Source organism: Rana temporaria, chromosome 2 (assembly GCF_905171775.1).
Source record: "Rana temporaria chromosome 2, aRanTem1.1, whole genome shotgun sequence".
Taxonomy (NCBI): domain Eukaryota; kingdom Metazoa; phylum Chordata; class Amphibia; order Anura; family Ranidae; genus Rana; species Rana temporaria.
In genome coordinates this window covers 619712-631248 of record NC_053490.1, presented here as the reverse complement: position 1 = coordinate 631248, position 11537 = coordinate 619712, and the positions used below count along the sequence as shown (strand labels likewise).

General features: G+C 49.0%; 1 long non-coding RNA gene across 1 annotated transcript; it reads right to left on the bottom strand.

Annotated features, from left to right (window-relative positions):
* Positions 1–8731: 8731 nt before the first annotated feature.
* Positions 8732–9126, bottom strand: LOC120928771. Its single transcript, XR_005747311.1, has 2 exons — positions 9075–9126; positions 8732–9001 (listed from the first exon to the last, which is right to left on the bottom strand). It is a non-coding gene; the product is annotated as an uncharacterized LOC120928771 (long non-coding RNA).
* Between the last annotated feature and the right edge of the window lie 2411 nt (positions 9127–11537).

The window sequence follows — 11537 nt, the reverse complement described above, 5'->3', positions numbered from 1 at the left end:
CCAAAAATGTGTCAAAATTGTCCGAAGTGTCCGCCATAATGTCGCAGTCACGAAAAAAAAAAAATCGCTGATCGCCGCCATTAGTAGTAAAAAAAAATAAAAAAAATAAAAATGCAAAAAAAACTATCCCCTATTTTGTAAACGCTATAAATTTTGCGCAAACCAACCGATAAACGATTATTGCGATTTTTTTTTACCAAAAATAGGTAGAAGAATACGTATCGGCCTAAACTGAGGAAAAAAAAATTATATATGTTTGTGGGGGATATTTATTACAGCAAAAAGTAAAAAATATTGCATTTTTTTCAAAATTGTCGCTCTATTTTTGTTTATAGCGCAAAAAATAAAAACCGCAGAGGTGATGAAATACCACCAAAAGAAAGCTCTATTTGTGGGGAAAAAAGGACGCCAATTTTTTTTTTTTTTTAAATTTTTTATTTATACATAGGGAAACATGGGGGTCCATGGGAGCCCCCGCAGCATTACAGACATCCGTAAAATAAAATAAACAGGGTAGAACAAGACATCAAAGGGTAGAACATAACATTAAAGACTGGGCAGTGTATACTTTACATAGCCAACTTAGATTCCATAACGACGAGGTCATTTATCCAACCCTCTAGCCAGGGGCATAACTATTTGCCACACGTCGTCATGATCACTCCTTCCATTTTCCCCCTATGTCTACCCGTGGTGTGTAACACGCACCTTCGATGTCTTACCAACCGCTTGGGTCCCACGGTCCCATCTCCCTTACTTTTCGCATTTGCGTATAGGATAGGGATAAACAGAGAAGGATGGAAACAAAGATTGAGAGCGAGTACTCTCTAGGTTTAAAGGTAGAGAGATAGAGGAGGAGGAGAGAGGTAGAGGTGTACGGGGTAGGGGGTGGGGGGGCTAGGTGTAGTAGGGGGGGGGGGGGGGGGGTCGTGAACATGGACAACGCATCTCGTTCCCTGACCTCAAGGTCACCATCAATTAGCTTCCACCTAAGGTTCTTATGAGGAGACTGTTACAGACGAGACCAGCAAGGTTCAGGTCGGGGCGTTCTCACCTCTTAGGGCAATACCTTCCTCGGAATAGGAGAAGATATTCCAGATACGCCAAGTGTTTGTGTAGGCTTCTTGCCTATCCTGACTCGTAAGGATAAGATCCTCCATCTTATTGATCTCGTCTATTTTCCTCAGCCACATGGCTATGGTCGGTGGAAGGGGCGATTTCCAGCGAACTGGAATGCAGGCCTTGGCGGCGTCCAATAGATGGCGAACAACTGATTTCTTATACACCCGTGTTGGGGCGTCAGTCGCATGGAGAAGGAAGAACGCTGGATCATTTGGGATTGTACGGTCCGAGAACTGCTGTGTGATCCGTCTCACCTCGCTCCAGAAATGTTGGAGGCGTGGGCAGGACCAAAAGACGTGCAACAGTGTGCCCTTTTCTTCCATGCAACGCCAACATCTGTCCGATGTCGCAGGGAAGATCTTGTGTAGTAGGTCTGGGGTTCTATACCACCCGGTTAGGATCTTGTAGTTGGTCTCATGTACTTTGGTGCATATAGAAGATTTATGTGTATGGGATAAAAAATTTTCTCTTTTTGTCTCCGAGAACGTGCATTTAAGCGCGTGTTCCCAGTTTGTAAAGCATGGGAGGCGGTAGTCGTTTGTCGGCAAAATCACCTGTTCGTGTGCAAGGGACAGTGCGTGTGGCAAGATCCCCGTTTCCGTGCACCATTCCTCCAGAATCGTGAGAGGTTGGTCTGTCGCGGGACGGGGGGGGCGTCAGGGTTCCCAAGAAGTGGCACAGCTGCTCAGCCCGAAAGAAGTCCAGGCAGTAAATTCCCCCCGGGTCCATTAACTCTGCCCTCGTTTTCCATCTGCCCGCCTCACTGAAATGGGATGCTTGATAAATACCCTGTACTCTTAGTGCCTTAAATTTCCCGTCTCCTATCCCTGGCTCGAACAGCGGGTTCCCCAGAATCGGGCGTAGTGACGATGCCCGAGAGCTCAGGTTTGTCCTTGTCAGAAGTCTTGCGCATACCGCAATGGTGTTGCCAATGAGCGGATGTCGTTTAATGTCCCCTCGTATGGCGTTGTGCTCCCAGGGGGCTCGTTGTAGCGGAACCTCGCATTGGGCTTGCTCCAGTTTCGGCCACAGCTTAACGTCCCCGTGTCGGCACCAGTCAATTAGTCGGCACAGTTGTGCCGCGTGGTAATAAGCCCTAATATCAGGCATCGCAATGCCTCCCAGTCTTTTAGGTAGGGATATAATTTTCCTATGTATCCTAGGGTGTTTCCCCACCCAAAGGAAGGTTTTAAAAGTCGTATACACCTGTTTAAAGTAATCTGTCGGGATGGTTATCGGGAGGGCTTGTAGTAGATATAGAAATTTGGGTAAGATTGTCATTTTCAGTATGCTACATCTCCCAAACCATGAGTGTAGTCCTTTGGTCCATGTCGTCAGTAGGCCCTGAATGGTCTTAAGGAGTGGAGGGAAGTTCAGTTTGTAGACTTGGGACAATTTGGATGGTATGCGGGTTCCCAGATAGGTCAGTGCTTCATCCGTCCATTTTAGGCGGAACGTATTCTGAAGGTGGGAGAGTTGTGTTTGCGGTATACCTATGCCCATCGCCACCGACTTGCTCAAATTAATTTTGAGGTTCGACAGTTCCCCGTATCGCTCAAATTCTGCCATCAAATTGGGCAGGGAAGTCGTTGGGTCTGTTAGCGAGAATAGTAAGTCGTCCGCGTATGCCGAAATTTTGTATTGGACTTTATCCACCACTACCCCCCGAATCCCCGCGTTCAGCCGAATATGGTTCAAAAAGGGTTCGAGCGACAGCGCGAACAACAGGGGTGATAGGGGGCAGCCCTGTCTGGTTCCATTCGTGATGGCAAATGTCTCCGACAGGTTGCCATTTACCCTCACTTTCGCCGTCGGGTTGGAATACACCGCCTCAATCCAGTAGTTCATTTTCTCGCCGATACCTACATGTTTCAAAGTAGAAAACATGAACTTCCAGTCTACGCGATCAAACGCCTTTTCGGCATCTGTGCTCACGAAGACGCAAGACGTCTTTGTGGTGTTGGCAATATGTAGCAAGTTGAGGGCTTTGATTGTGTTGTCCCTAGCCTCCCTTGTCGGGACGAATCCCACTTGGTCTAAGTGGACCAGTCCCGGGAGGTGTTGTTGTAGTCGCGTGGCAATGATTTTTGTAAAAAGCTTGAGGTCGACGTTTAATAGGGAGATCGGTCGGTAACTCGCGCACTGTCCCGGATCTTTCCCTTCTTTAGGGATCACCGCTATGTGTGCCTGGAGTGTAGAGTCGTGGAATTTTTTACCCGTGCCCAGGTTGTTAAAGAGGGAGACCATGCGTTCGCCAAGAGCTGGGAAGAGGGTCCTGTAGTACGGTGCCGTGAGACCGTCTGGGCCCGGAGCTTTCCCTGCCTTGGCTGTTTTCAGTGCCTGTTGAAGTTCCGACAAGGTAATCGGATCCTCCAAGAGAGACCTCGCTTCTGTCGGCAGAGTTGGCATAAGAGAGGATGCTATGTAGTCTCCTGTCCGGTTTGGGTCCTCCGGTTTGGGGGGTATGTTATACAACTTCTCATAGAAGGATCTAAACTCCTTGGATATCTGATGAGGTAGTGTCTTTTTGAGACCTCCAGCGGTGGAGACATGTGGTATGTATGACGCTAGGGTTTGTGTGCGAAGAGCTCGGGCCAGCATCTTCCCACATTTATTCCCTGATTCATATATTCTCTGTCTGCACACCTGCAATGCTGCTTTAGCCTTGTGATGTAGCAGATCCGTGACCTGCCGCCGTACTACATCAAGTTCCGAGCTCGAATTTCCTATGGGGGTTTGTTTGTGTTCTAATTCTAGCTTCTGTAGTTTTTGAAGCAGGGCCGTCAGTTGTTCAGTCCTCTGTTTTTTCAGTCTAGCCCCATGTTTGATTAGTATCCCACGAACTACCGCTTTATGCGCCTCCCAGACTATGGCAGGATCGCTGTCCTCCGTGCTATTTGTTTGAAAGTAATGTCCAATTTCTCTATCAACTTCCCTCAAAACGTCTGCATCGTGCAATAGGCTTTCGTTTAGTCTCCAAGGGCGTCTCTGCGCTCCGTGGGTTTCCGAAAGGGTGTACGTCAACAGAATTGGGGCGTGGTCAGACCAGGTTATTGACTCAATGGCGGTATGTTTGACTGCTTGTAAGTGCTTATGGGGGATTAAAAAATAGTCAATTCTCGAGTATGATTTGTGGGGCCTGGAGAAAAACGTATAGTCCCTCTCCCCTGGGTGCATGAGTCTCCATACGTCTATGAGCTGTGAGGAGTGTATTGCCTGGGAGACGCAGCGTTGTGCCTCCCTCGAAAGTGAGGACACCCCTGTAGAGGTGTCCTCTGCAGGTGTCAGTGCTATGTTCAGATCTCCTCCCACTATTAGCTGGCCAGTTCTAAAGTGTGTGAGTTTGTCTAGCGAGCGTTTCAGCCATCTGTCCTGGTGATCATTTGGGGCGTACAGGTTCGCCAATGTGACCCGTTCTGTCCCGATCAACCCCCGCAGGAAGAGACGACGACCTTCATCATCGGTCTCAGTTTCCGCAGCTGACCAGGGAACTCTCGCAGAAATTAAGATGGAGACTCCTCGGGACTTCGCCCTGGAGTACGTTGAATGGTATACCATAGGGTAGAACCTATTCTTCAGTATGGGCACACTGCTGTCTCTAAAATGCGTTTCTTGGAGCATAACGATGTCTGCCTTCAGACGTTTCATGTCATGAAGCAGCATCCTTCGCTTCTCTGGGGTATTCAGCCCCTTTGCGTTCAGCGAGACAATAGTAAGCGTGTCCATGTTCACGGGTGTCAGGAGGGAGGGGGAGGGGGAGGGGGGGGGAGGGTTGGGTCGAAGAAAGTCAGAGAGTTTGGGTAAGCGAACCCGGTATAGTTAGAATGAGATTTAGGAGGCCTGCACTAGTGTGTGCGGCCGAGAGAGAATTCTAACTGAGCTAAACTTAGCTGCAACGCTCACCAGTTAAGCACTGGTACACGAGCGCAGTCCTATGTGGGTGATGGGATGTACAAAGCCGGGAAGTGAGTCTCCCGGCCTTCCCACCCCCCACCGGCTATCATAGACAGGTAAGAAACTAAACGGCATTTTACTGTAAGTAAACTGACTACAGAAATAAGGGGCCTAAGCCATTACAGAAACACGTATCTAAACCTCCATACAGTGCAAACAGTGCAAACAGTGCGAAAAATATTAGCCAACATCTTACAGTTATTATATGCTTATCAACTTCGCTTGGCTGGTCCCCTGTGGAGGAAGAGTGACATATATGGCATGTATGCATCCAACTCCCCCTCTCGGATGCATCTCCCCCCGCATAAGGATTGGTAGGCATGTGAGTATATGGCATTTCAATGGGCCCACTCCCCCCACCTCCATCCAACACCCAACAGTAATAAAAGCTAAACATCGTTCCAGCTGGTCCGTGGTACCTCTCGGGTCTCATAACGTTAGAACAGGAAAGTCCCTGGTATTGACCATTCCCGGGGTAAAAGTATTAGCATAGTCCTTGATCCCTCCGAGGCCCTAGCCCGCCATTTCCCGCCCCTTCTCTCCCCCTCCCCGGCACACCCCACCGGCCCCCCGAGTACAAAAAATCTTTTGTGGGTGCATCAAAGGTTTGCAATAACAACAGGTATCGAGGCCATTTCGTATCCGACTCTCCGCACCCCTGCGACAGGTAACGTATGAGAAGCGGGGGGGGGGGGGGGGGGGCGTCCCTCACCTCTGTGGGGTGGCCGACCCGTTCCCATGGGGGATGCAGATCTCTCTCACTACCCTCCGTCCGGGATCGCCCCCATCAGCCGGGTAGGGAACGTAGGGCAAAGTACTCTGGACCACCGGGTCCTGGAATAGGGCGGGGGTCGCGGGATGACAGTCCAGGGGCCTCGGTCCCATCACTTCCACAACAGGGGCCTACGGCGAGCAGCCCGGTAATCGCCGTCAGAGGGCAGACAGGAGGGACGGGGCCGGACCCCCCCCAGAGGCACCCGTTATCTCAGCTGGACTGCTACATAACAACAGGGGGTGTGTGGTAGCGAGAGGACGGGGGGAACATAGTACAAAGTAGTGTGGCCTGAGGCCTACTCACGGCGTCCTCCTCCTGATGGGGCTCTGAGCCTTCTCCTGCCTCTGTGCTGACGGGGCTGAGCTGGTACGCGGTACTGGGAGGGACCCGACCTGCCCGTCTGTCGCGGGAGGAGTTGTAGCCAGTCCGGGACCGGGAATTGATCTTCCCCCAAGAATCGGAACAGCGCCGGTAGGTCCGTCCTGGTCTGGAGTGTGAAGGCCTTGCCGTCTTTCCTGAACGTTACCGCCAGGGGGTACCTCCAACGGTATGTGTAGCCGCCTCTCCTCGCCATTTCCAGAACCGGTCTCAGCATCGCCCGCCTCCTGAGGGTCGCTCCGGACAGATCAGGTAGGATTTTGATTCTGGCGTCTTCTAGGGGCACTTCACCCTGGTCCCAAGCTCTGCGGAGAATGTCCTCCTTCTGCGTGTAGCGCAATAGTCTGCAGACTATGTCTCTGGGCCTTTCTGGATCTTCCGACCTGGGGCCCAGCGTTCTGTGCGCCCTGTCGACTTCCACGACCACCGTCGGATCCTCTAGCACCGTCCGGAACAGGGTCTGCACCGCTTGGTCCAGCTCTTCCACACCCACCGCCTCTGGGATCCCCCGGAGCCGCAGATTGTTGCGGCGGCTCCTGTCCTCGACCTCCTCCAGGTGTAGTTGGAGCGAGATGGCCGCGTCCCGCTGTTGCTCTCCGGCTCTTTCCAGGTCTGCTACTCTGGCCTCTAGCGCTGTGACGGAGGATTCCCCCGTAGTTACCCTGTCAGACAAGGCAGAGACATCCGCCCTCACCTCCTGGATATCTCTGCGGTGTGTCTCCTCTAGGCGGAGAATGAGGGCCTCAATGTCCGACCTCGTGGGAAGCGCTTGCAGGAGGGTCCGGATGTCAGGTTCCATCTGAACGCCATCATTGTGCTGAGTGGGAGAGGCCATCTCCGTGGAAGGTAAGTCAGATAGATCAGGTCCCCAGCACGTATCCGTCGGGGCCCCCAAGTCCGAGATCCACTCACTGTAGTCCGGGGATTCCACAGGGTCTCCACGTGGTGAGCTGCGCGGGGCCGTCGCCTGGGCCCCGGGGGAAGTCTGGTGGCTCGGCCTGAAGTATTGTTGGATTTCGCCCGTAGCTACACCCGATCGGGTCACTCTGGCACCTGCTTTCCCCTTTCGTCTTTTGGCCGATTGCATGCCGATTTTTAGCAGATTATAGCCGGTGAAGGGTGGTCTGGGCCGGGAGCTCTCAAAAGCTGCGACTTCACACGGCCATGTCCAGGCCACGCCCCAGGACGCCAATTTTGTTTGTGAGCCACGTCGCACAACCGCGCAATTGTCTGTTAAAGCGACGCAGTCCCGAACTGTAAAAACCCCTTGGGTCTTTAGGCAGCAATATGGTCTGGGGCTTAAGTGGTTAAAGCACCTGTGCAAGATAAAGGAAAAGCTGCAAACATGGCCTGTTGGGGGTACTTGAGGACAGGGTTGAGAACCACTGGTCTAGAGGACCTGTGCCAAGTGCAGGGCTTTCTTTGGAAATTATTCTGGAATATGGGTCTCCAAACATTCTAAGTAAAAGGGCCAGTTTAGTGTCCTTCAGACTTCAGGTGGGCTCCCACTGGCCACTGTCGGGAAGACAGCGCCCCATCGTTGGGTGCCCAGCGTAAGAATGATTGCCCAGTTTTTGCTCTAGAAAGTTACTTTTACATGTTCTAACTGGCGCTAGATGTGTAATCGCCTTTCACTGGAAGCAGAGACGTGCCAAATACACCTGACTTTTATTCTGGTAGCTAGAGAAGTTCAACTCCTTGAAGCTCCTACACCCAGAAACAATACTCCTCACTAATTGCGAATAAGTGTGGGATCTGTGGGTTCACTTTGCTACTTAAAACTTTCATAAAATGACTCCAATGTGTAATAACACTCGGCTTGCCATTCCACCCTCTGACCCCTCCCAACTCTTCACTATCCCCTTCCTCTCTTTACTATATTTCTTACTAGATACTGTACTCCTTTTGATACGTCGCCATCACTTGAATTCCAGATTCTAATTCATTATACCTCTTCCCAACAGCTGAACACTCTATACAACACAAACTGTGACCCTTGTAAGTGTTGCGCCATACTGTTAGACCGTTGCTTTCACCTACTGCTTTGCTAACCTGCCCAACTTTCAATTAATGCTTGGCGATGCCCTGGGTCCACCATGATGTTGAGGGTGCCCTCAAACTACTATGATGTCAGGGGTCCCATTACTCCCGACCACTGCTCCCAGTAAGCGTAATGCAATGTTTACCAACAGACGGCACACTATTAGACCATTGCTTTCACCTACCGCTTTGCCAACCTCCATACCCCTCATTTGATGCTTGGTGGTGCCTTGAGCCCACCATGACTTCAGGGGGAGCGTTGCTCCTGACTGCTGCAATCGGTAAGCTGTGCGGTGCAATTACATAGCCCTGACCCCTTTAATCTGACTGTTGCCCCATAGGCTAAATGTTGTATATTACATAGTGCTGACTGCTGCACTGTATACGCTACATAGTCCTATCACAATCCTAGAATCAATGAACATATTTTTATGGTTGGGTCATGGAAGCTTTTTGAAGGAGTTTACCAGACGCTGGTCTCACAAAGGTTGAGGACCACTGGTCTATATGTTCCAACATCAGAACCCTTTACAATGTGACAGATTTTATTAGCCAAGTAGGTCCAGCATAGTGTGGAACAGAGGCCACCAGATATAGAAGAATTATTTTCCTCATCTCAGTACACCAGCCCCAGTTATCACCTTTCTCCTGCAGGAAGTGGATGAGTTCGTCATCAAGGGACAGGTCATCTTCATTGACCAGGACGAATCTCAGCATGGAGGCCAGCTTAGTCTGCAAAAGGAATGAAGAATGTCATCACCTCCAATTCTATACACACACACATCAATCCCACCTGGGAACGAACCTGTGTCTTGTGATCAAAGCTCTCCCAGTCCTGTGTAAATAAAAAAATAAATGTCAATTTATTCTTAACCACTTCCTTACTAGGCACATATACCCCTTCCTGACCAGGTGAAATTTCAGCTTCCGGCACTGCGTCGCTTTAACTGACAATTGCGCGGTCGTGCGACGTGGCTCCCAAACAAAATTGACGTTCTTTTTTCCCCACAAATAGAGCTTTATTTTGGTGGTATTTGATCACCTCTGCGGTTTTTATTTTTTGCGCTATAAACAAAAATAGAGCGACAATTTTGAAAAAAAAAACAATATTTTTTACTTGTTACTAGAATAAATTGCCCAATTTTTTTTTTAAAAAAAAATTTCTCAGTCTAGGCGATACGTATTATTCTACATATTTTTCTTAAAAAAAAAAAAAAAAAAAATCGCAAGAAGCGTCTGGTTTGCGCAAAAGTTATTGCGCTTACAAAATAGGGGACAGAATTATTATTTTTTTACTACTAATGGCGGCGATCAGCATTTTTTTTCGTGACTGCGACATTATGGCGGAGACATCGGACACTTGACACATTTTTGGCGCCATTCACATTTATACTGCGATTATTGCTATAAAAATGCACCGATTACTGTATAAATGTGACTGGCAGTGAAGGGGTTAACACTAGGGGGGCATGGAAGGGGTTAAATGTATTCCCTGGGTGTGTTCTAACTGTGAGGGAGGGGGGTGACTGGGGGAGGTGACCGATGCTGTGTCCCTATGTACAAGGGACACAGATCGGTCTCCTCTCTCCCTGACAGGACATGGAGCTCTGTGTTTACACACAGAGCTCCACGTCTTGTCCCTGTAGCCGCCGATCGCGAGTCCCTGGCGGACATCGCGGCCGCCAGGCACTCGCATCGGCATCTCAGCGATGCGGCGAGCGCGCGCCTCCGCCGCTGGCTGCGCGCGCAGGCCGTAAAAACACGGCCTCCCAGAGATGTAGAGCCACCCTGCGGCCGTACAAAGTCGTACGGCCGTCGGGAAGTGGTTAAATATCCATATGCAGTGGTAAATATAAATAACCAACTACAGTAATTGTAATGCCTTCTATTACCTCCTTTCTTTGGGTTCAGATGCTGATCTTCCCTGCACAGAGTCTTTAAAGTGATTTTTTTTTTTAAAACAAACTTGTTATACTTACCTGCTCTGTGTAATGGTTTTGCACAGAGCAGCCCAGATCCTCCACTTCTGGGGTCCCTCACTGATGCTTCTGGCTCCTTCTGCCTTCAGAGTGCCTCAATAGCAAGCTGCAAAGTATAGAGCGCCCGCTATAGCAAGGTAAAAAAACTTCTGCCTTTAGAACCACTCACTTCCAGGACTACATGTCCCATGAGGCATTGCTCCTCACACTTTCACATTCACAAATTCTCAGGCACTTAGTGACATGTATGGATGGTGTACTGAGCTGCACTGTATTTCCTGATATGTAAACAAATAATGCATTCTATATGCAGGCCAACTAATCAACTGGCCGATTAATCGATTATGAAAATAGTTGACAACTATTTTCATAATCGATTAGTTGTCGATCGATTAGTTGTTTCTGCCCTAATAATTTTGTCCTGCATTTCTAAGGGCTCGTTCATACGCGAGGTTGGTTCATACACGAGCCCTCCAACTGCCACTGCCCTTTTCGGCTGCAGAGGCAGCAGCCAGGGGTATACATGCGCTGTGACCACAATGCTTCGCGGCCACAGCGGGAATTTTAAACCTCTGATGTTTTTTCAAGTGAATGGGGCCGCTCTGCAAGTGCCCCCCGCAAAACGTGTGGCACACCAGTGCAGGGATCAGCACCAGTTTAACAGCATCAGTGCAGCGCCCCCATCAGTGAATGAGAAAAATTACTTATTCTTTTTTTTTTTTCTGTCTTTTTCGTTTGTTTAGCAAGAAATAAAAACCCCAGTGGTGATTAAATACAAACAAAAAGGAAGCTCGATCGGTCTCAATTTTTTTTTTTTTTTTAACCACTTCCAGACCTTGGGTGTTTTTCAGATTTGGTGTTTGCAAGACTAAAACTGTTTTTTCTGCTAGAAAATTACTTAAAACCCCCAAACATTATATATATTTTTTTTCTAACACCCTAGAGAATAAAATAGTGGTCATTGCAATACTTTTTGTCACACCGTATTTGCGCAGCGGTCCTACAAGCGCACTTTTTTTGGAAAAAATTCACTTTTTTGAATTAAAAAATAAGACAATAAATTTGGCCCAATTTTTTTATATATTGTGAAAGATAATGTTACGCCGAGTAAAATGATACCCAACAGGTCACGCTTAAAAATTGCGCACGCTCGTGGCATGGCGTCAAACTTTTACCCTTAAAAATCTCGATAGGCGACGTTTAAAAAATTCTATAGGTTGCATTTTTTGAGCTACAGAGTAGGCCTAGGGCTAGAATTATTGCTCTCGCTCTAACGATCGCGGCGATAC